Source organism: Perna viridis, chromosome 11, assembly GCF_037379345.1.
Source record: "Perna viridis isolate PV_CMFRI_1.1 ecotype Kerala chromosome 11, ASM3737934v1, whole genome shotgun sequence".
Taxonomy (NCBI): domain Eukaryota; kingdom Metazoa; phylum Mollusca; class Bivalvia; order Mytilida; family Mytilidae; genus Perna; species Perna viridis.
Window position 1 is genome coordinate 17,019,078 of NC_142455.1, and position 23,719 is coordinate 17,042,796.

At 32.2% G+C, this 23,719-nt stretch overlaps 1 protein-coding gene across 1 annotated transcript in view; it reads left to right on the forward strand.

Moving 5' to 3' along the window:
• Positions 1 to 2,885: 2,885 nt before the first annotated feature.
• Positions 2,886 to 23,719, forward strand: part of LOC148603154 (calcitonin gene-related peptide type 1 receptor-like) — a 55,276-nt gene continuing 34,442 nt past the window's right edge. Inside the window, exon 1 of the mRNA XM_088553061.1 lies at positions 2,886 to 3,019. The gene's annotated coding sequence lies outside the window, so the exon portion shown is untranslated. The remainder of the gene's footprint in view (positions 3,020 to 23,719) is intronic.

The window sequence follows — 23,719 nt, forward strand, 5'->3', positions numbered from 1 at the left end:
ACACAGACTTTTTATACCGAGCTAGACTTCTTACAATTAGGCTTTTGGAACAGGGCTATGTTGCTACAAGATTGAAGTCATCACTACAGAAGTTTTATGGTCGTCATCATAAATTGATGGATCGTTACGGTGTATCCATATCTGCAGTTTTTAGTAGAGTTCGAGTTGCTCATTTACTTTTGTAACTTTGTATGTATTATTTTGGTTATTTAATGTTCTTTGTTGTGTATGTCTGCTTTCCATGTTTGGTCTTTGTCCTTGGATTACATTCTTTTGATTTCCGCTAGAATTTTGGTTCCCTTGATTACTTCTAAGAATTTCAGAAATCACTCAATGTTCTCTAAGGAAAAACTCGAGGAATATTATCAAATATGCAGCCCGACTATATACTAGTCCCCGTGCTTCAGTTAATGTATTAGTGACAGGAAACTTTTTAAACCAGCTCGATCGTGGAAAGTCATACTTATGTGTTCAAACAAAACGAAGCACTGCATGTTTTTTTTAATTTGTGTATAATCTCATTAGAAAGTTATTTAAGAAATATTAACCTAGAGACGGTTATAGATATATAAGTTCAAATAGAGAGGAGTGGGCATGATGATACGTTTGCTCCATATCAGAAGGAGATGGAAAGGCTTGATGATACGCATGCCCCATATTAGGAGGAGATGGTTAGGCCTGATGATACGCATGCTCTATATTAGAAGGAGATTGAAAGACATGATGATACGCAGGCTCTATATTAGAAGGAGATTGAAAGACATGATGATACGCAGGCTGTATATTAGAAGGAGATTGAAAGACATGATGATACGCAGGCTCTATATTAGGAGGAGACGGTTAAGCCTGATGATGTACAGGTACATAGGAGGCTTGTACTTTGAAGGCAGCCACTTTTTTTTCACAACAATAATTCAATTATCAGCTCTATTTTATTTGTTTCACAAATGGAACGTTGTTATGTTGCATAATACAAAAATATACTTAAGCCTTGATACGATGAATTAGAGTTTATGGTTCTTTATAAGAGGAATAATAATCGTTATATTCTATTGTGTAATATCATGACTTAGTGTATATTAAACGACTTTTTAATCTATAGAAAAATTGCGTTGTACAGCTAAGTCTTGTACTTGGTTAACTGCCACGAGCGATAAATCAGTGCCCACGAATCGTCCAGATTTCTAATTGAAATTAATTACAGTGAGTTGACTGACCTCTGGTTTTATTGAACTGGAATAACTTAACGTAAGTACCAGTCTTGCTAAATGAATTCATTCATCTGTGGTAATTTAAATAGACACCTTAAGCAAATGGAAAATACAAAATACTGTTATCTGAACATTGATTTTACCAGTACAGGAGGTTTTTTTTATTCTGTCACCTACTGAAACTCGTAACAGTTACATTTTTCTATGTGAAGGAAACTGGCTAGTCCATTTCAACAAGGTCAGAAATCGTAATCAACTCATTGTAAGAGTTTGAGTTGTGTAAGCACCCCCCCCTTTAAAAAAAATAACAAAAGAAAAAAAAGAGGCACACAAAACTAACTAAAACATAGGGTATACTAACGTCACTGCTGAACGACCAATAAATTCGATCATTTTGAGTTGCGATGAAATTGCTGACGTAAATACAATATACTGTAGTAGATATTCTATTTTTGTCACACCGAAACGTCAGCCAAGGAAACAAGGAAAGAGGCCTTTCACATCTGTTTAAATAGATCTATACTACTTTATAGGCTCGACGGGCCCCGGAGACGGACCGTACGAAAATCTGTCAGTTTCTTCCCTGGAGAAACTGTACTTATAGACAGCATTAGTATGGGAAACATCTGCTTGTGACCAGAAAATGTTTTTGCTACATTAATTTAAATGATTACTATTCGAGTGAAACACACATTAGTTGTTTAATGTATCAAAACATGTGTTACAATGTCAGGATCTGTTATCTATAATGTGTTTTATCTTATTTTTATAAGTTTTTGTTTTTTCAACCCTCTAGGTGTTTATAATAACTGGCTCACCTGGTACATGTACTAACGTGCCAGTATAGTTTCAAGATGACATTGATATCTCCCGCCAATAAAAGAGAAGGGTTTATTAATACAACTTTTATTTTTGATAGGCAGATCCGAAGGGTTCGGGAGGGGCCCCCCTACGAATGCTTATAAAAGTTTGGTAGATTATATAGTAAAAAATGAAAATCACTTGAGCACTGCCCATTTAGACTATTTAGCAGGCCTTTTCTAAACTTCTGGATCCATCACTGTTCCGTAATAGGACAGACAGTAGTATATGCCCAAGAAACAAAGGAGGACTGATATTGTCCGGGGCAACGCTGAGTACTATATCAGTCTGGCGCCAACTATTATTGATTTTGACGTATATAAGTGTTAAAAAACACATTCTAATACATTTATTATCCTATTATGGTGATGTTATTGCACCACGAAAAGTTGTGCATATTTTTCCTTAATTTCGTTTTTGACTAAATCGGCGCGACCAGGACATTAATATCACGTCTGATTATTTACTTATAAATCCCATTTTCATCTCCATAAATTGTCTCTTTAACAAGATATCCTAATTATACTAAAACCCCGCAAATAAGGCCCTCTCCATGCGCGGCTGGACCATTACGAGTTTTCAGTACAAACAGTACTTGTGCACCATTTTCGTGTAAATTAATCTACTATGAATTCTACTTTGCTGTGTAAATATATATATCAGTATATCCAGCTGCATGATGATTAACAGTTATGTTACAGAAATATGTCACACTTTCCGTGCCTCAATAATGCTGCATCAGGTGAGCAGCCAGTAGATACACTGTAGAGATTAAGTTTAATACATGTATCGTTTAAATAGCAAAATGTATTACAGGCTAGGAAGTATTTATAGGCAGATTACTGTAATTTGAACAGGATACTCAATATTGTTAATACTTGAATAAATATAAGTTAATTTACAAAGTTTGAAGCTGTCATCTTGGGTTTATCTCCTCAAAGATCTCGGTGAGTAATTCTTTTTAGTGTCAGTTGATACAATTTTGCAGGCTCGTTAGATAAATCTTTTTAGTTCTAACTCAATTTCTTATACGATTCAGGTTCATGATTTTATAGTGAAAGGTTAAAATAATAATAAAAAAAAAATAAAGGTATGTACGTAATAAACGGAGTATAGAAATACATACATGTGACATTAACCATGACAGGTCATGGACAAGCTGTTTGTTTTAAGTTGGAGAGATGAGACAGTCTCCACTTCGAGTAAATTCAATGAACTAATCACATCATTATTTTATTTCCTTTTTTTAATAGCTTTTGACCTTTTGATATCTGAAAGCCTCTCGATATGTTTAGGCAATTGCGAATTCGGTGTGTGTGGGGGTGGTGTTAATATCGTGCAAAAATTGAGTATTAAACCAGCCGCTGTTTAGGGTACCTTGTAGGTCTATTATCAGCCTTGAGTTGCTGTCATCAAATATTTATTAAGAAAATAAAAATAGATAATGGGAAGAAAGTGAAACCAACAACAAAATATTAAAAGCAGTGAAACAATTTCATATACATTACATTCACGTAACATCATATTCATATTCATTACTAGTGACCAAGGAAATTCTAATGCAAAAATTAGTTTCTCCTTACACTACTCAATTTATAGACGCGCATAGTAAATATACATAAAATAACTTACTACTCAAACTGTTGTGGCAAGTAGCTAATTATATATATATATAGGTCAACTTAAAGTTGAATCTGTAATTTGCATGGTCGTACGACGATTTCTTACTGTAAACTCACGATATAGATGAACTTCTTGTTATGTTGAAGAACATTTGTCCGTGGGTTCTATTTTTTTTTTAATTTCTACTTTTGGTTTAAACCATGAATTTGAGACAAAATCTCATTAAAATCTATGGCGCTCCAATTTATTCTTAAATCTACGAAAGAACGAATTTTAGCCAATCACAAAGCTGATATCCTTGAACTAAAAATGCACGTACCTCCAGAGAATTGAACTATCAACTCAAAAGTACACGAAAAACTTTCATGCACTGCGAAAGCAAAATGCAGCATGTAAAATAATAAAAGCATTCCAAGGCTGTTTGTTTACATGAAGAAACAAACAAGAACTATATATTAGACAATGGTTTATTCTATCATCTGTTCGTTTGGGTTTTGCTGAACATACTGTTACAAGTACTTGCCACATTTTTGTCAATCAAAATGCGGTAACCAATGTGTGGCACTGTTCACAGCTGTCGCTGTAAAGTTCTTGTTTACAAATGATTACAGACATTACCGCAGTCTGGCCGCGAGCTTCTACAGTTCGTCGACGTATGGTACTTTGTGGAATATAGTTATCATTTATAGGACAATATTTCTATAGACGGTAAGCCGACAATCCTCTCGGTGATGTAACATTTTCATGTTTTAATACTAATTACTTGATTATTCTCTATTTATATACACGAGTTCCCTCCCGAGCAGAGTTACAATCTTCATACATAAGGAATTTCAACCCATATCTTAACTACAATACGTTTTAAAAGATGGAGAAACGTCCTTAGCCAAGTATGTTTAATAAAACAACCCTGCTTAAGTTGTAGTAGATAGTTCTTGCATTCTAAAGTTACCGTGGCAAAGCGACTTCTGCCAAATATGTTAGACAAGCTTCTAAGACATGAGACAGCATCGCGTATAAAATTATATTCGGTTCCTCAGAAAAAAGGGGGTGCTAGGACATTATTCGTCATTTTTTGTCAATTTTTAGACATGGAAATGACAAATTTTGACGGAAAACAATAAAAAGGAATAAAGGAACGGAATGCCCCAGAATCAAAATAAGAAAGGGAATGCCCCTGAATCAATGATAAAGGAAATGACTCAGAATCAATTTTGTATCTACAAGTTATACAGCTCAACTAAAACGTCTCAAATTTGGTATTATTCGATAGGTAATCTTATTTTCTAGAAAGAATTTTCAAAAATGTTAAAAAAATATTATCCATGACCCAAGAATACTAACCTGAGTTTCAAACATAATTCTCATTCTAAGCACAACGACACCGTAAATCTCATGTTTTAGGCATTAATAATTAAGGTAATGATACACCCAACGTATCTGATCAATATATTCGCTTGGATTTTCTTTTTGGGGTTATAATTACTATAAAATCTTAAATTATAGGAAAATTTTCAGAATTTCAGAATTTCTTCTATGTCACTCGTTTTTGTTATTTTTTTCAAAATACCGTAGTGTAAACACGCTTTTGTGAGATACAGTACATTTATATAGTCTTTTGGCTATAAATGAGCCCAGACAATAAATATTTAAACTTTTTAAAGTCAAGTTAAATGAAAAAACAACACCCCTAACCATGAAAAAATATACCTCAAGTTAATTTTTAGCTTATAAACTATGTACTATAGACATATTTGATTCTATTGTTTTATTTCTTAATCTACTTAATATAAAATATCTGCTCATTTTAGGTGCGTACTTGTCAGGTTCAATGTGACAATAACGAGTTTTTCATAAAAATGGGAATTTTCGGAATTTCATATTTTCTTCCATTTCACCTGTAATTTGCATTTTTTTAGTACCCTACTTCAAACAAGCTTTTGTATATTCTACAACGCATCTTTCCTTTCTAATAAGCCAAGAAAATGCATGATTTAATGTATTCCATGCAACTTGGGCAAAAGAATGGTACCCACTACCGATTCAAATTTCTATGAAAACCAACAATTCGTATGTAGTAGATTAGCGTTTTTAGATCACCTGGCCTATATGTAGTAGATTAGCGTTTTTAGATCACCTGGCCTAAAGGCCGTGTGAACAATTGTCATCACTTTACGTCCGTCTGTCGTCGTCGTCGTCTGTCGTCGTCGTCTGGCATCATTAGCTTTTTTTCAAATATCTTCTCTGAAACTGCTTGACCAATTGGAATGATTCTTGGCATGGTTATTCCTAAGGGCTGATCGCTTAAAAGTTTTGAAATGTTAAAAAAAATGGCTGTCGTTACTAAAAATAGAACATATGGGTTAAAATAGAGTTTTTTATTGCAAATAACTCAAAAACAGTTGAATTTAACAAAATTTTGACATGGGGTATTAGTGTTCACCATCAAAAGACGGACCTATGTCGAAATTTCCAAAATGATTTATCACCTGATTTAGGAATTATGGCCCCTGAAACAATTTGTTTTTGTTTTTCACATGTACAACTTTGAAAATCTTCTCTGAAACCATGCAACAAAATTTAATTAAAGTTACATAATTGATCCTGAGGATATCCTTCACAAACTTGATCGTTTACAATTTTGAAATGTTAAAAAAATATGACTGTCGTTACTAAAATAGATCATAGGGATCAAAATACAGTTTTTGTTTTGCAAATAACTCAAAAACAATTGAATTAATCAAATTCTTACATGGTTTAAAGTGTTCACTAATAGAAGATGGATCTATGGCGAAATTTACGTGCTAAAATTCGTGATAATCTGTTGATTTTTAAATTTTCCTTTTTTATTATTATGATGTCTTCGGGATAATTTTTGCATATTTGCCGGACAAAAAATGATTGATACATGAAGATCTCCATAATAAATGCCAGATAGACCTTGTGTACAGTTCGTGTATACTATAAACGATAATTTTCTTTAAAATAGTTCTTTTGGGTATGGGGAATTATTCTTTCGCCAAAACGATATGGAATACGTTAATTACACATCTCCTTGGCTTATTAGAAAACTTAGATGCTACATAAATGTGTTTGAACATGCAAAAGCTTGTTTGAAGTAGACAATATGTGTAGTTGAAACAGTTGCACATTACAGGTTAAATAGAAAAAAATATGAAAATCCGAAAATTCCCTTTTATTAAAAACTATGCATTGTAAACTTGAAACTGAGAAGAACGCGAATAAAATGAGCAGATATGTTGGATACATCGATAATTTAAACAAAAGTACACAACATGTCTATGGTACACTGTTTATCAGCAACAAAAATATTTTGGTTCATGTTGTGGTATTTTTTTCATGGGTAGTGGTGGCAATTTTTCACCTGATTGGACATGGAAAAGTTCAAATATTTATTTGAAGAAAGGTATTTGAAAAAAAAATGCCAATAACCGATGAAATGGAAGAAATTCCGAAAATTCTCCTCATTATTAAAAACTCAAATTGTCAAATTGAAACTGAAAACAATATGCGCCTGAAATGAGTAGATATGTTGGTTACATCGATAATTAAAACGACAGTACACACCATGTATATTGTACACCGTTTATAAGCTAAAAATAACATTTAAGTTCATGTTGAGGTATTTTTTCATGGGTAGGGGTGGCAATTTTTGTCTCTAAAAAGTTCAAATATTTTTAACTTGGGCTCATTTGAAAGCGAAGAGAGACTATATAAATGTACTGTATCACACAAAAGCGTGTTTACACTACGGTATTTTGAAGACAAAATGACAAGAACGGGCAATATAGAGGAAATTCTGAAATTCTGAAAATTCCCGTTTTTACGTTTTAATAGTAATTGTACCCCCCAAAAATATAAGCGCCCAAATTGATCAGATATGTTGGGAAAATCATTATCTTAATTATGAATGGGTTTTACAGTGTTGGTGTACTTTGAACGAAAATTATGTTTAATACTCAGACCAATTTTCTAGAGGTAAGGGTAATATTTTTAACACTTTTTGAAAATTCTTTCTTGAAAATTAGTTTTTCGTGGTCTATTCATATAGAAATAAGATTACCTATCGATTGATACTAAATTTTAGACGTTATAGTTGAGCTATAACTTGTAGATACTTGTAGATATAAAATTATGCGACTTTTTACGGGAAAAGCGAAAATCCAATTTTTGCATTATTTGACAAATTCTGACTACGATGTATAAGGATAGATAAAAATCATATTTTTGTTGATAAGTGGGAAGGGGGTGCACGGAAGGTTACTCCAGCCCACGTGTAAATAGAATCATTGACAAAAGAAGAGAATGTCCTTGAATCAATGGCAAAATTAGGAATCAATGACAATGGAAATGTTCCAATGGCAAAGGAAGGGGACTCATCAGAATCAATGGCTATGTAAATGTCTCAAAATCAATTACAAAGGAAATGGCCCAGAATCAATGATAATGGGAATGTCCCAGAATCAAGCACAGAGGAAACGCCCAAAAAATCAATGACACAGAGAATGTCCCAGAAACAATGGAAAATGAATGATGCCCCTGATTGAATGACAAAAAGATGAAATACCCTTGAATCAATGACAAAGGGAATGTCCCAGAGTCAATGAAAAAGGAAGGGGATGAACTAGAATCAATGACAAAGGCTTGCATTAGATTAATAACAAATGAAGGAAATGCCCCACAAGCAATCACATGGCAATACCATGGAATCAATGACAAAGGGAGGGAATGTTCTTGAATCAATGGCAAATTAGATACATGTATCAATGACAAAGGAATCAATTACAAAGGGAAAGCCCCAGAATCAATGACATTGGGAATGCTCAAGGATCAATGACATATGTAATACCCCAGAATCAATGATATAGGGAATGCCCAAGAATCCATGACATAGGGAATGCCCAAGAATCAATTACCAAGATAATGCCTAAAAAAGCAATAACAAAGTGAATGTCACAGAATCAACGACAAAGGAGATGCTTTAAACTCAATTAAAAAGGGAATGCCCAAGAACCAATGACATGGGAAAAGTCCCAGAATCAATTACACAGTGGATGTCACAGAATGAATGACAAAGGAGGAGAATGCTTCAGAATTAAAAATCCAAGGATGTGTATGAAAATGTTAAGGATGTGTCTATTCAAAATTCAACCTGACATCTTTCCAAACGCTTGCACAGATATGGTTATCAAAAATTTGTATACACATGTACTAGTATTCGGTTGGTATTTGTTGATTTTTCAGTTCTCACTTGTTTGTTCGAGTCTTAAATGTGGTTCAACAATATTTTCTTTTCTTTGTTAAGTATGTTGAAGATGTAATTAAGACAAAACAACAGCATATCTGTAGACACCTTTTAGACCAGAACGACTAATAGTCGATTACATACAGACTATAATGTCTGTTGTTTTTGCTCACAACCTTAGGGAAAATTTCCATTTACGTTTTATGACAAAAGTTAGATAATGGTGGCAATTCATCATTTTGTGTCTTTGATAGCATACGATCACTTTGTTATGTATATTTTTCAATACCCGTGACAGTCTGTCTGATATTTTATTGACTTATGCTCTTTAGAGAAACGGCTGTTGGGTTATTATTTTTTTTTTATCTTTTTATCTTTGTCGTCTTTAGATTGTAATTCAAACAGAACGGTATGTATACCAGTAGATATAATAAAGTTACATAACAAGTAACTGAGAAAACAAATATATTGATGACTTCTGTTAAGTGTCCTACTTTCCACGACATCAGAGAAAAGTACTGATGTATCTTTAGAAGGAAAACGCAGATTATTTGCGGTACTTTTAATGTAAACGCTAAAATGTTTCCTCATTTAGTATACATGCATCTTTGACCTTTCCCACACATCTTTGACCTTTCCTACGCATCTTTGACCTTGTACTTGTTTTGATTAGGAGCTTAGGCACCAAACATTTTATTAGCAAGGGAAGGCCTGGTATTTTCCTTTTTATTTATACAAATTTCAGTCGAAAAGTTTTACTCGGCCATAGACAGAAAACACATTTGATTCCATGCTTCCCCAGTAATAAACGATGTAGATCTTCAAATGAAAACTTTACATGCTGCTAAACAGTAGAGAAAAAGTCACACTCAACAAGAAGTTCCATCACCCCTTCCCTTCGAGACGAAAATAGTCTGTGCCTAATTGGTTTATCTCCAGACCGAATCATATTGTTGTAGTTGCTACCAATTCTTCTCCATGTGGTGGCATCCTTTCATGGAGATTTCGACTTCGGTCAACTAGAGCAGTCTTTATAAATTTTAAATAGGAGGTGCGTCACGACTTTCGAAAACCTACCAAATTCACTTCAAATTCCTAGGAATAGTTCCAGACCACTGAACAAGTCTTATTTTGCATGTTATTGCAATTATGAGATTAGATATCATAAATTGAAAGTTTGCAAGAGTTATTGTTCTTGAATTTGTTTTCTCCAAAATGCAGTTTGTATATAGTAAGGAATATAATTGTATAAACATATGTACTCCTACAACGTAAGAGGTTGGAATTCCGTTCCGCCATACCCCAACCCAGTCAGCAAATAGCTTGCAGTTTGCCAGACAACCTCTAGCATTGCTGGAGTAAAACCTACGAAGATTGAAAAAATCTTAGTTTTCAGTGTCTTTTTTTTGCACCATTGGTCACATGATCACATATATCAAAGGCTTTATCTTTTGTGTCACGTTACTATAACGTTAATGATGGGTAATATATATCAGCCTTGAAACGCATAGTTTTATTCTTAGAACCACGCGTTATAACTTATAAGGGGTCGCTACTGCAGATGAATTTAAATAGTGCTTTTGATTAAAACAAACGGGTGTTAATTCGATATCCTAATTGATACGAAAACTACTCGGGGTGCTTTTGTCGTCGTTGGTTTTACAAGGTTCTTTGTGTGCATTTTCATCTTGCTAAAATCATCACCATAACTACTTCTATCCTCTAATTTGTCAGTAAACAATCCCAAGAACGTTATGAATGAGAACTTAAACGGATGTAACCAATATCATATAGTCCAGGAAAGCTTTAAATTTTACGAGAGCAAGTAGGCGGCACTGGGCAGGAAATCTTACATGTATATGTTATTATTAGTATAAAATGTAAGTGGACACAAGTAACCAACAAGTGCTATTATAAATTGAGGTTTAATATAAATATGTCTTAATGTCTGTCCACTTGGAATAGGAGTCACACAAGATTATTCAGTTATTTGATATGATCACTTGGCCTAATTTTTAAAGAAGCAAAAATAAACAGAAATAATTAACAACATAATTTCATGAGTTAAACATGAACAAACTTGTAAGAGCAAGTACTATAAATATTTTTTGCATAACCAGAAATGATACCCTACTTTTATAAAATAAATATACATTTGTTGAATAATGCGATGACAAATGTCATCCATTATGAAAATTTCTGATTTAGGTGAAGTTTCGCACATAAAATCTTTATCAATTTAGATTTAATATCTACAAAAACAATTTTTTTACAAAAAAATGTCTTAATATATAAAATATTTCATCTAATGATTAGATCATTTCGGGACATTTAAGTACACTTAAAGCTGTATTGGAGTAGAACAATTTAAGGTGCACCATGTAGATTCACTTTCTATTGAGGGTTGTAGGTGAAGTTTGGCTTATAAGTTCTTGACATGTTAATGATTACCCCTCTTACATCTCTTTAATGGGGGGGGGACAGTTAGACAGTTATCATCTCATCCTGCGTTTTATATTATGCCGAAAGATTTCACCAAAATCCATTTTATCGCCATTTAGGACCGGTGCAAATCATAGTAGGACAGGCACTGTTTATCATTTCTATTGTTGGGACATCACTATTTTCACTGTTTTCACTGATGATGTCCATAGAGCACAGTTTTTTTTTCAAAAAAGTGTTTTGAAGATAAAATATTTATAAACGTATAAAGCACAACTATTTTTTTTAACACAAATAATCTACCACATAGAGCACCACATAGAGTAGACACTATTATTTAACATGAACCAACTGTATACAATGTATACTTCAAATTTAATAGAAAATCTCAAATCTCATTTGTAGAATTCACAGAACTATGTTTAAACATTTGGATAAATTGAAATGCATAGAATTTAAACAACAAAGTACAGTGTAGAAAGTAGAATTTTTAAACATACATGTTTTTGTTTTAGGAAACTGACAGGAGACCACCGTTTTATTACCAAGTTAGCATAGGATATAATTTTTATTCAGTAAGATAGCCATAGGGTAGCGACTTTGATTAAATCTGTTATTGTTTTTGCACTGGTCCTATGTGGCGATAAATTTTGACCAGACTGAGTCCCTAACTTACACAATCTTTTCAGACAGACTTTGAAGATTTGCCGTCAATCTCTTTCTTCTGGGACAAAGTATTTGTTTACAATTTGCAAGCAGATTAATAAACAGGATACAATCGATAAAGATAGAAAGTTACATACGTTTTGTCGCCACAGTAAACCTTGAAATCCAATGGTTTACATAATGTCTTCTATGAACCAGATTATGGACTCGTAAATAAATGATCTGAAGTAAGCAAAACAAAATAATTGTCTATTACAATGTAAGTGTGTATACAAAGGTAGCCATCAGACACATGTCTCACGAACACAGATTTGAAGAAACCTTTGGAACGGTCAGTTTTGCGTACGGGTTGAATACCATTCTGATTTTTATTGATACAAATAAAATTTCCCTTGCAAAACTAGAGCTATCACGTATTTTGCTTTTCCGTTTGTCAAAGAATATACACTTCTTTTTAGTTACTAAAACTCTTCTTGGGTTAAAAATAGTGGAGATGATATTGAAGCATAACTGATTATTTGTTGAGGACACAGTAGTTATACAGACACGCATGATGTGTCAGTTGATTTTTTACCTCACATTATAGGAGAATGATTAAGTAGTAGTCTTTGTAAGAATCATGCAACTTCTGTAATATGTGATACCCCCAAATTGCTACATTTTATTTTTGTTGTTATTACGTTGCTTTATACATGTATATTAGGAAAATTAATGTATAATTATTCATTCCAATATATCTGCTCTAAGAAGATAATGCACACTGAAAATCCAATAGTTTCTATTATATTCTATTGTCATTTACAGAGTTATCTCCCTTAACTTTGAATTCTACAGTACATTCTATATGATTTTTATCTCAAGGGTTAAATGAAAAGCCAAATGTAAATTTCTATTTACTATAACATTTTAAACAAAATATCAAAAATAAAAAAAAATGTAGGCTTTCCAACCAGAAATCACATTTTGCATGATTCTTATCTGGAGTATTACTTAAGGCATTATAACCCACCACTAGTTTCACGTGCCAGTCCACAGTCAGTTTTTAAATGTGACCTTGTGACGTTATATTACTTTTTACAAGGATAATGATCATTTGTCATCATAGATGCTTTACTCTGGCTGTTGGAGCCTTTCAGAGCTTTCTTAAAGGTGTGTGTACACCTGCTAAAAACTTTTGTTGACCTGTTAAGGTATTTACTGTTTTTGATGTAGATTAGTAGCGAATACCTGGAACGTAGTCCCGGGAACCAGGATAGGTTTTACGCAGATATATTTGTTGGGTTTCACAAAATATCCGTTCTTTTTCCAATCTACGATTAAAGTAAACAGTAGAGACTATATGTGAATTTAAACGAGGTACATGTACACGGCAAAAGAAATTGTTTTAAATATTTTTAGAAATCAAGTTTGATTTGAAATTGTAAATTAAATCAATGACCTCAAAACCACACTTTCCGAAAAAAAGGTATCTGTTAAAAGGCTAATTAAAGAATTAAAGTAAAAGAAACGAAAGTTTACGCTTACAAAGGAATAAGCGAACTGTATAATATTTTGTGGAAAATAATCTAATTAAAATTAAATCTTACAAAATATTTCCATTTAGTCACTGTTTTTTATATGCAGGGATGTAGGTAAATACTATTTTGATCACTTCAATTCAGTTAACATATTATCCTAAAATGTTGGCTACTGTAAACGTATTAATGTTAATAGTTGATAATTTTCGCGGATTCTGTCAAGTGAACATATTCGCAGGTATAAATTTTTGATGTATCAAAATATTACAAGTTTATATGGTGTTAAAAATCAAAATCTCGGGTACTATTATTTGCGATTTTCTGTCTACCGCGAAAATAGCGACAATTAGTACACCGCAAAAAAGTTACCTTTACAATTATTTGACAGTCTAAAGATAAGATATGGTATTTCCATTGAATGCATAGATATATTTCGAATTTGCCAGTTCTTCGTATATATATAAGATTGGCTAAAATTATGGAATGATTTTGTTTATTAAGGTTGCATTCTTATTATATATTCATTCATTTAATTAACTCAGTTGTAACAACATAAATACTTGACCTGTCCAAATGGCAATTTTCTCTTATTCGTCATGTACGTGTCACTAATTTTTAAACCAACAAAATTCGTTAAGCAATTAAGCAACAGTCTTTACAAAAAACACATGCCATAGAGAAAATTGGAAAAACGTTGGGCAAAGGCATATTACGAGGCAATTTCTCGTAAAAATTCCATTCCCATACGATCTTCCAACTGTCTCAACCCAAGAGCCTGTGATAAAAATCAGACAAGAAGTGATTCATGCATGTCAAAAACCCATCCAATTAATTTATTTCTAATTTAAAATATTAACAGTCCACATAACCAATCTTTGCTTACCCTACCGGTGCACCTGGTCCTTGTTCCCAGTTTTTAGTGGAGTCCGAGTTGCTCATTTGCTTTTGTTACTTTGTGTGTATGATTTTAGTCACTTTATGTTCTTTGTTGTGTACGTCTGTTTTCCATGTCTGGTCTTTGTCCCCGGATTACATTCTTTTGATTACCGCTATAACCTTGGTTCCCTTGATTACTCTTTGATTACCGCTATAACCTTGCTTCCCTTGATTACTATTTCGTTAGTCATTCGATTACTGCGCTTTTGGGATAGATAAATGTATAGATTGTATATGTTATTGTTACTGAATAAGGGTCATTGTCCTTGATTCTGTTGATTTATGTACGAGATGAATATATTAATATATTGTTCCCTCAAAAATGCATATAACAAACAAAATATACGTAGACCGATGAAAAAATTCGTTAGTTCGGTCAATTTTTCATCACCATGAATCTCATCTTCTATACGCAGTGTCATTGGTACTTTAAGTTATACATTCAGTTCTAGATGTTTATGGGTTGTTTTACATCTTGAATATAAAGCGAACTGCTATTAAAATATTGATGATAGTCATTTAAAGCTTTAGATATCACATTCTTCAGATATAGGGCAATAAATCATGATTTACTGATTGAAACAGTGATAGTGTAAAGATTGAAACATTGATGCTATGATAACACAACCACTTTTTGTGGCAGTGGAAATGCTGGATACGAGTTTCACATTTTTGAAATGCAAGTGTAGACGCATTATCAATGCTTTAAAGATGGAGGACATTACATTAACGATTTCATTAATATTTAAACGTGTAGGTGTTGGCAAGTGATGTTTGCCTTATGTAGTGTATACCTTAGCCAATTATAAATCCATCGTCTCTATGTCTTGCTTGATTGGTATCTGATTTGGTCTTTCCCAAATGTGCTCATTTGTGACTTAATTCTGCCACCACGCCTGAAGGGAGTTTCTCAGAGTCAGAAGTTTCTTTAAGGTCCGTAAAAAAGTATCGAGTAAAAAAACCTGCACCTAAGTTGTATTGGCCTTGAGCTGACATTTTTCATCCTGATGGGGTTGTTCATTTTCACCATATCCATTCTGGTTATTCGATAAACGCATCACCACAAAAAGAGTGCAGATTGATTTACATACATCATGATGAATAAAGAGACAACAACCCACAGGGATGAAAATGTCAGTCCAAGGCCACACATTTATCATCAATGAACGACGAAGAAACCCTCACACCTCAGGGCAGGCTGCAGCTGGCTACAAAACATACACAGGTACATCGAAAGAGTTGTCCCTATATACTCAAGTAACATAAACATTAAACTAAATGTGTTGTATTATATGCCAGTATTTCTTTCTTTGTCCTTTAGTTCAATGATGATTCCCCAGGTTGTAATGTATTCAGAATCAGCTATGTTGAAACCAAGTTAATCATGTGACTTGTTTTATAGATTTGAAATATATTTTTGAATTTCATGCAATTTATCATTCCCTTTTTTTCTGCACAAAACGCACTCCCTTTTTTTGTAATACCGTATTTTGTTAAATGCTTTATTAAAACCGATTTATATGTTGTATAGATAAAATGTGAGAAAAAAGACAAAAGTGTACAGAACAATAATTTGCACAGAGCAGGTTGATTAATACTTATTTCCAAACACCAACTTCGTTAAATGTTTTTGTTTTGAAAGAGAAACTTCAATAATTAGTTATAGACCTTTCTTATTAGAAAACTATAACAATGTACTAATTTCTAAATTCAGCTATATACACCAGTGGCGGAGATTTACAAATAGGGGGTGGGGTGGGGCTGACAATGGTCCCACAATCTTTCCTCATGAAAAATGTTAAAATATCCAATATTCCAATGTTCTTATGATGATTTTATAATGTTATATCAGAAATTCGGTGATAAATGTTTGATGTTCATTGGTTTTTAGAATGTTTTCTATGTCTAAACATATAAAAGTATGGTATTTACAATTTCATGATAGGGACCCGGGCCATCCCCTGTATCTGCCTATATACAATGTAGATGTATATATTCAGTTTATCAGATCTGCATAAAATACTTTGAAAAAAAAAAACAACAACAACAACAACAACAACAATAATAATATTAATAATACCCCCCTCCCAAAAAAAATCAAAACAAACAAACAACAAAAAACAAAACAAAACGAACAAGCTAACAAACAAACCAACAAAAGAACCCAAACAGACAAACAAAACAATATTTCAAAATGAACAATATGAAGTCACAATACGAGGACGACCATTTGTATGTGTTGGAGATGGGTTGAGACTTTTAAATCAAATATTTTAACCGTTGATATGATGAAAATGAATAATTTAATCGGAAGCTCTCCACCCCAGGATCAAATGGTAGCCCCTTATTGGTTTAAGTGAATTGGTAATTCATTAAACAATTATAGTCGATGCCATTGCTGGTGGAACAAAGGTCCCCGACCGTAGTCACCCAGAAGTCAGACGTGTCTGACCACGAATTATTTCATATATTTCGAAATTTGCAGTGATACAAATTTTAAAATTCATAAAACACCATGCTTATTTCTTGTATTGCACATGGTAGAACTGCTGGATTTGGCTTTCTATTTCGATACTTTTGGATTTGAGAAATTTGTATACAATTGTTTGGGATTTTGGTTTTTGGAGGAGGATTTGTATTACTAATATTGTATGATTTTAAGATATGTAAAAGTCAGATATATAGTTCTTTCTGCTCATAGATCTATAACACGGAAGAACCCATGCATCCATCAACGAAAATCAAAATCAAGAACGATAACTCTTGCAATCTACTAATTTTATGTACAATCTGTATAGTTTTATCTCAAAACTGCATTTTCTGTATGACAAACTGTCATAAACAAAATAAAAATTATCAATAAAATTGAATATTTGGCATATTACTGTTTTTGAGTAATAAATACAAGTGAATTGTGTATGTTTTACATATATAAATCAACCCTGTCTGATATTTATAAAGACTGATACTGAAGTAATAAAGTTATTTATACTCAAATTTAAATAGGATTTATTTCGTATGTTTGATTACTGCTTTGATAAAGAGTTGGTGTCGAACTTAATCGGTAATGATATACAGGCAGACAAGCAGACTAAAAAGGCGCATATTCATTTCTCTGATTTTGTCCTTCAACTATACCAATGAAATAGAAATTAAATTATCCCCCCCCCGAAAAAAAAAACAACAAAAAAAACCCCCAAAAAACAAAAAAAAAAAAAAAAAAAAAAAAAAAAAAAACAAAAAAAAAAAAAAAAAAAAAAACGCCCAGATAAATTTATATCCAGTGATATTGCCTGAAACCTTGATAATGCCTCGAACCATAAATGTCTTGTTCATTTTATTGACGATAATAATAATGAATAATTAATTGGTAAGAGTGAATAATCAAAATATTTTTAAATTTAACGAGTGTGGGGAACATATCCTGCGCACGAGTTAAATCTTCATGCGTTCTTGGCACGAGTGATAATTTTTTGGTTATTCACTCTTACCAATTAATTATCCTATCTATTATATTGATTTTTGTCTTAGCTTATCGATATTTTCAACATGAATTTTAAATTCTGTGTTTGGCGGGAGAAAGTCTGAGAGTGAAATTGCCGAATTTATTTCACAGTGTAAATTATCGAAAATCTATTACCCTGGGAACATTCGATAAAACACTGCTATCTATATAAGGTCTTTTGGCATTGATTACCAGTTGACCATGTCTAACCAATAACACTTGCTTATACAAAAGGAATCCCAAAGCGTTTACTAAAGCAGATGCGTCAATATTCTAAGTGAGCAATGTTAGCATGTCCTGTTAATGCAAGTATTTAAAATCCGACAAGTTTTACGACACACTTTGTCAAATTGCATTTAAGTCATTCCCAGAATAACTGCCTGAAAAAATAAAATAGCGTTTGAAATACTCAGTTTTGGAATTAGGAATGTTATGTAAATTTTGCCTACTTGGCCTTGTGGATCTAGTACTAACTTGATGAACAATATTTGAGAGCATCTGAATATTCTTGAACTAAGGATTTAAGGATTTAAAAAGTTAAATTGCCTTTCTATCAGTCAATTGCCAATTGATATTACGCAAATCTTCTAGCTTCGTCAAGATGTTTGTAGTCTCTGTATTTTATGGTTGTATATTTGTTCGGACCGCTTTATTTCTTTTTGCAAATGGCATATGTCAGATAATGATCAATGATGCCCAAAGGTATAACACTAGCTGTATTGTTGCAATGTTTTGAAACATAAATTTGGTCGATTGATGTTATGACCATGTTTTCTTGCTTTTGTTGATAATTGTTCCATGTTACTACAAATTCACTGTCACACTGAATTATTTGGTGAATAAAATGAAGATGGTGAAAAATGAGATTTTAAAGATAAAAATTCATTTCTTTGCATAGTGTAATGAACATTTGAGATATATATTTTTTGTTTTTTATGGATCCAAAAAAATCTAGCTAACCTAGATTTATTTGGTACTAGTTCTAGTATTATTCATAACGAAGTTAAATTCATGCTTCTCACTAACGACCATCATTTTATCTCATATCCATATCATACATGTGGTAGTTCCTTCAACAACAAAAATGCATTTAGAATGGTGTGATGTGAGGGTTTCCTTGTCGTTCATTGAAGACAAATGATTGGCCTTGAGCTGACATTTTCATCTAGGTGGGGTTGTTGTTTCATCGACATATTCACCATACCTATTCTCGTTATACTATTATCCCCTAATTTGACAACGATCAGGTTAATTTTTCAAACTCATTGGTTATTTTTGTAATAGTTATAAAGCTTCCATGCAAATACAGATATATAGTGTAAAGTCGATTCCCCGGGCTTGTGCATTGTAATAATGAATTTGATATTAAATTACTAAACGGTAGAACGGAAGGTGCTTGATAATGGACAACGTATGTTCTCCCTATTAGCATATATACAATTAAAAGTACTGGTTTGGGATTTTATTCTTGAAGTAATTGACACCCAACCCACACAGACAGCATCATTCATAGTTTGAATGTGAGGACGTTTAATTGGAACAACACAAATGATTTTTATTAAAGCAAAGTGTTTCTCTAAGGGATTTATTATAGAGCTAGACTAATTTCATTTTCACGCAACGTTTTAAAAGCATTGTTGCATCAGAGTATTGTCTACAGTGTCGGGTAGAACAAGACTAAAGATGTCGAGACTAAACTTAATGTCAAAGCCTAATTAAAACAATACAATAGTTCGTTATCATTCAGCTATTACACTCCACTGTGATTTAAGGAGGTAGACCTATGGTAAGGGAACATCACAAATCATTGGAACGTTTGGATTCAGCATTTTTAGATCAACCTCATTTAAGCATCAAAGTAACTTGGGTTTATTTTATTTTGTTTCAAATGAAAACTTAAAAGGCGTTGGTGAAATTGAATAAGATACAAACACATCACTGATTTTAAGAGTTATGTACCTTACTCTAGGTCTACCTCCTCAAACCAGTCTAACATTTTTTTCTTAAAACCAAGCAAATTATACACGATTGTCGCTTGATAATATAGATTTTGTACATCATTTTAGAGATAATTATTGAATCGTTACTGCATCAATATGTTAGGGACATTTTATAATGGTTTATGCATGTCTGTTTGTAGCGCAAAAGTTTTTCCATCAGTACTAATGTGAAAATAAATGTAATGGAAGAATTGTTGTTGTAAACAAACAAACAAAATAAAACAAAATAAAAAAAATGATAAGAAATGAAAAAAATGCAAGTCGAAGATTGTAGAACATGGTATATACTTTTAATTAATGTATGATGGAATTTTTGAATATCTATTTGTTCTGTTTAATGATGAATTCAATTCTTTTTTCCAAAAAATGAAACTTTGTTTTCTCGTGTTCCCGGTGTAGTCATTAAACACATTTTCCATCGTTTGATGCACTGGTATTGCTGTTTGTCATTTTTAAAAATAAAATGTAGTCTAATGTTGTTAAAAGTAGAAATAGTTTACTATATTCCTGCTGAAAAAGATGAAAATGTATGGACTAAATTATTTTGGTTCAGAAATAGAAAAAATATTCCGTTCTTAAAATCATGTAACATTCATTATTGTATAATTTGTTGGTACACGAGTACTGGATGCTGTTCCGTGCAAGCTTAAAATCTCGAAGGGATTTTTGCAGGATTAAACATGTTTTGATTATTCACGTAAATATCTATCAAAATTTCGTATATTCAAATAAATGTTGTATTTTGTATTATTCAATCGCACCACAGACGTCAAATATAGCAGACGTCATTTTAGTGGAAGAAAGAGAAATCGCAGAATTTATTTCACGAATGAGTTATCAAAATTTGTCTATGATACGAAATCACATCATAGACGGTGTGATATGAAAAGTGATAAAAAAAATCGACGTTGCGATTGGTTATTGTGTGATTTTCTGTAAAACTTGATTGGTCGGAAGCCAACATTTCTAACGTTGTTCTCTTGACACTATTGATAACATCATAGAAGGACAATCGCTTGAATTTCTGCCATGACACATGCCGAATGTGAGTCGGCTAAAGTACTCCAAAGGCATCATAGAAAAAAGGTTTTATAACTCATGTAGGTTGAATATCGCAAAATATCAGCTCTCTTAACGAGGCTCGTTTATTATGATGTATAGATTAAATAACTGAAATTGATATTTTGTGATATTCAACTCCCACTTTCTATTTTATGAAGTTTACAATTAAAACACAAGGAACATTTGATGATTCACAATTATCCTCACAATCATTTACACTATCAACCTACTTTTGATTTTATATAAGATTAAAACCATACGCTATTATATTCCACATGACCGGTATTCCGGTCGCAGTTTGGTTATTTATAGAATGTAACATACAAGAAATAATTGTCTCGCAGCTAATTGAAACTACTATCATGATTTAACATGACCTGAAAGTAGTTTCAAGCTAATCAGAAGAAAAATATATTCATGTGATAAAGCAGTATATTATCTTAACTACATTAAGTTAACAATGTTCTCCTTGTAAAGCTAATTATTTAGTAGTTCTATTTCATAATATTTAAGCATCACGTTTTCTTTTACGGATGTGTCAGATCTTGTTAATGACATAAAACACAAAAGCAATTAAGATATGCCCATATTGTCATTTTTATTCAGTGTAAGAGAAAAAAGATGTGAAAGAGCGTTCATAAAAATAGCTGTATTTCAAATATGCATCATTAGAAGAACTTAATGTTGTTCATTCAAGACTTTGCAACAACTTATCTCAGCTGAGGTCTTGTAAGATCTCTTTATCCGTCTTAAATGAAAAGGAAGTGATAGTTTACACAGTTAAGACCACACTTTTATCAACAGAAATGCGTAAAAACAGTATAAATATGTTATGCTTTACTAATTATGAAATAAAATCAGAGTAGACACTTATCATAATGATTCGTCATTGGTATATATGAACACTGACATCTATAAATCGAAACATTTAAGAATTGGCAATAATAATTTTTATCATAGCCCAATTCTTATAAATTAATTTTAAGACATATTTTTTATATTTAAACATGAGAAATTTAACTGAATAGGGGCGTGTCAATATTTTTTATCCATTGAGATATAACAAAATTATTTTAACTAATCAGATTACAGTATTTATCTCATATTAATTTATTTTCTTATGAAGAAAAATATGCAGCAAAATCAAAGGTGTTGTGATCGTTCACTAACCTATCGCTGTCAAACTTGGTTGACATAAAATATAAAATTCATGACGAAAGAAGAAACTTCATCTAGTTTTTACAGACCAAATTTACATATTTTTAAATACTTCTTAATGCACACAATATACTTTTTTTTCAATGTAAGTAATTTTTAAGATAAAACTGTATAATATAAATTGACACGTCCTGTCCTCATTATTGTTTTAAAGAATCAGCAATCAATTCAATGACATTATGTCATTCCACGCAATGTGAAAGAACCGTTTTCTGTTTTTTTTTAACAATTGACTTCGAGAATGTGGTAAATCACATCTCTCACTTGTCTTTGTCTCTATCTCATCATATAAACGGCCTATTTTGGGTCGCTTTTATATATCGACACAGAACTGTAAATTCAGAGTATATTAAAGAGTGTTTTGACATATATTTGCAAAGCGTTTAAAAATAACATTGTTAAAATTTAAGTCATGGCATACTTGCATAATTTGATATAGTGTATCAAAATGGAACTAGTACATAACCTACTAACCTAGTGAATTTGATCCATCATTTAAACCATGATACATGATACTGGTAAAAGGAACGGCTTTTGGACAATATATCGATATTTTGAAAAGAAATAGGATGATAAAAGTGATGTGATACAGTCGGCGTATATCAACATTAAATGTTGTTTTCGCATACAAAAGATATGTTTCCCTCCCTTCAAAAGTTCAAAAACTCAAGCAAAATTCATTGGATCGAAAATTCCGTGTAACATGCACAAAAAATGTCCTAAATACCTATAAAGTTTGGTGTGGAAATTTGGTTTCGATGTTTCCAAGGATTTGTGCTTACAAAGGCGTGACGGACAGACAAACCACCAGACGGCCAAAGCAAAAGGAATATGTCTCTCTTCCCATCAACGTCTGAGAGACACTATTAAAATTTACGGAAGTGTTACGATAATATTACAAGAAATAAATAAACATAAGATGAATGTTGATTCGCAATAGCGCAATAAACAAAATATGCACATGGAAAATTTATGTTACTTTTCAATAGACAATATTTTCATTATTGCCAATTCGTATAAATTAATTTTAAAACATATTTTTATCTTTAAAAATGAGAAAAGTAGCGCTGAATTTAACTGAATACGGGCGTGTCAATATTTTTTTTATCCATTGAGATATAACAAAATTATTTTAACCAGTCAGATTACAGTATTTATCTCAAATTAATTTATTTCGCCATGAAAAGAAAATGACTGTATCACAAATAGATTTAGACGATACTGCATATCTTAGGGATTTATCCGTTATAATACACTGCTATGCTGAATTTAAGTCTGATGTCTTATCCTCATGAGGCACATAAGGTTGTAACTAGCAATACTTAAGTATACTTATAATCGTGTCGTTTATACGTATGTCAATTTCTTTCCGATAATTAAGCAGATACTCAAGTCGTAAAAGGAAAAAAAGT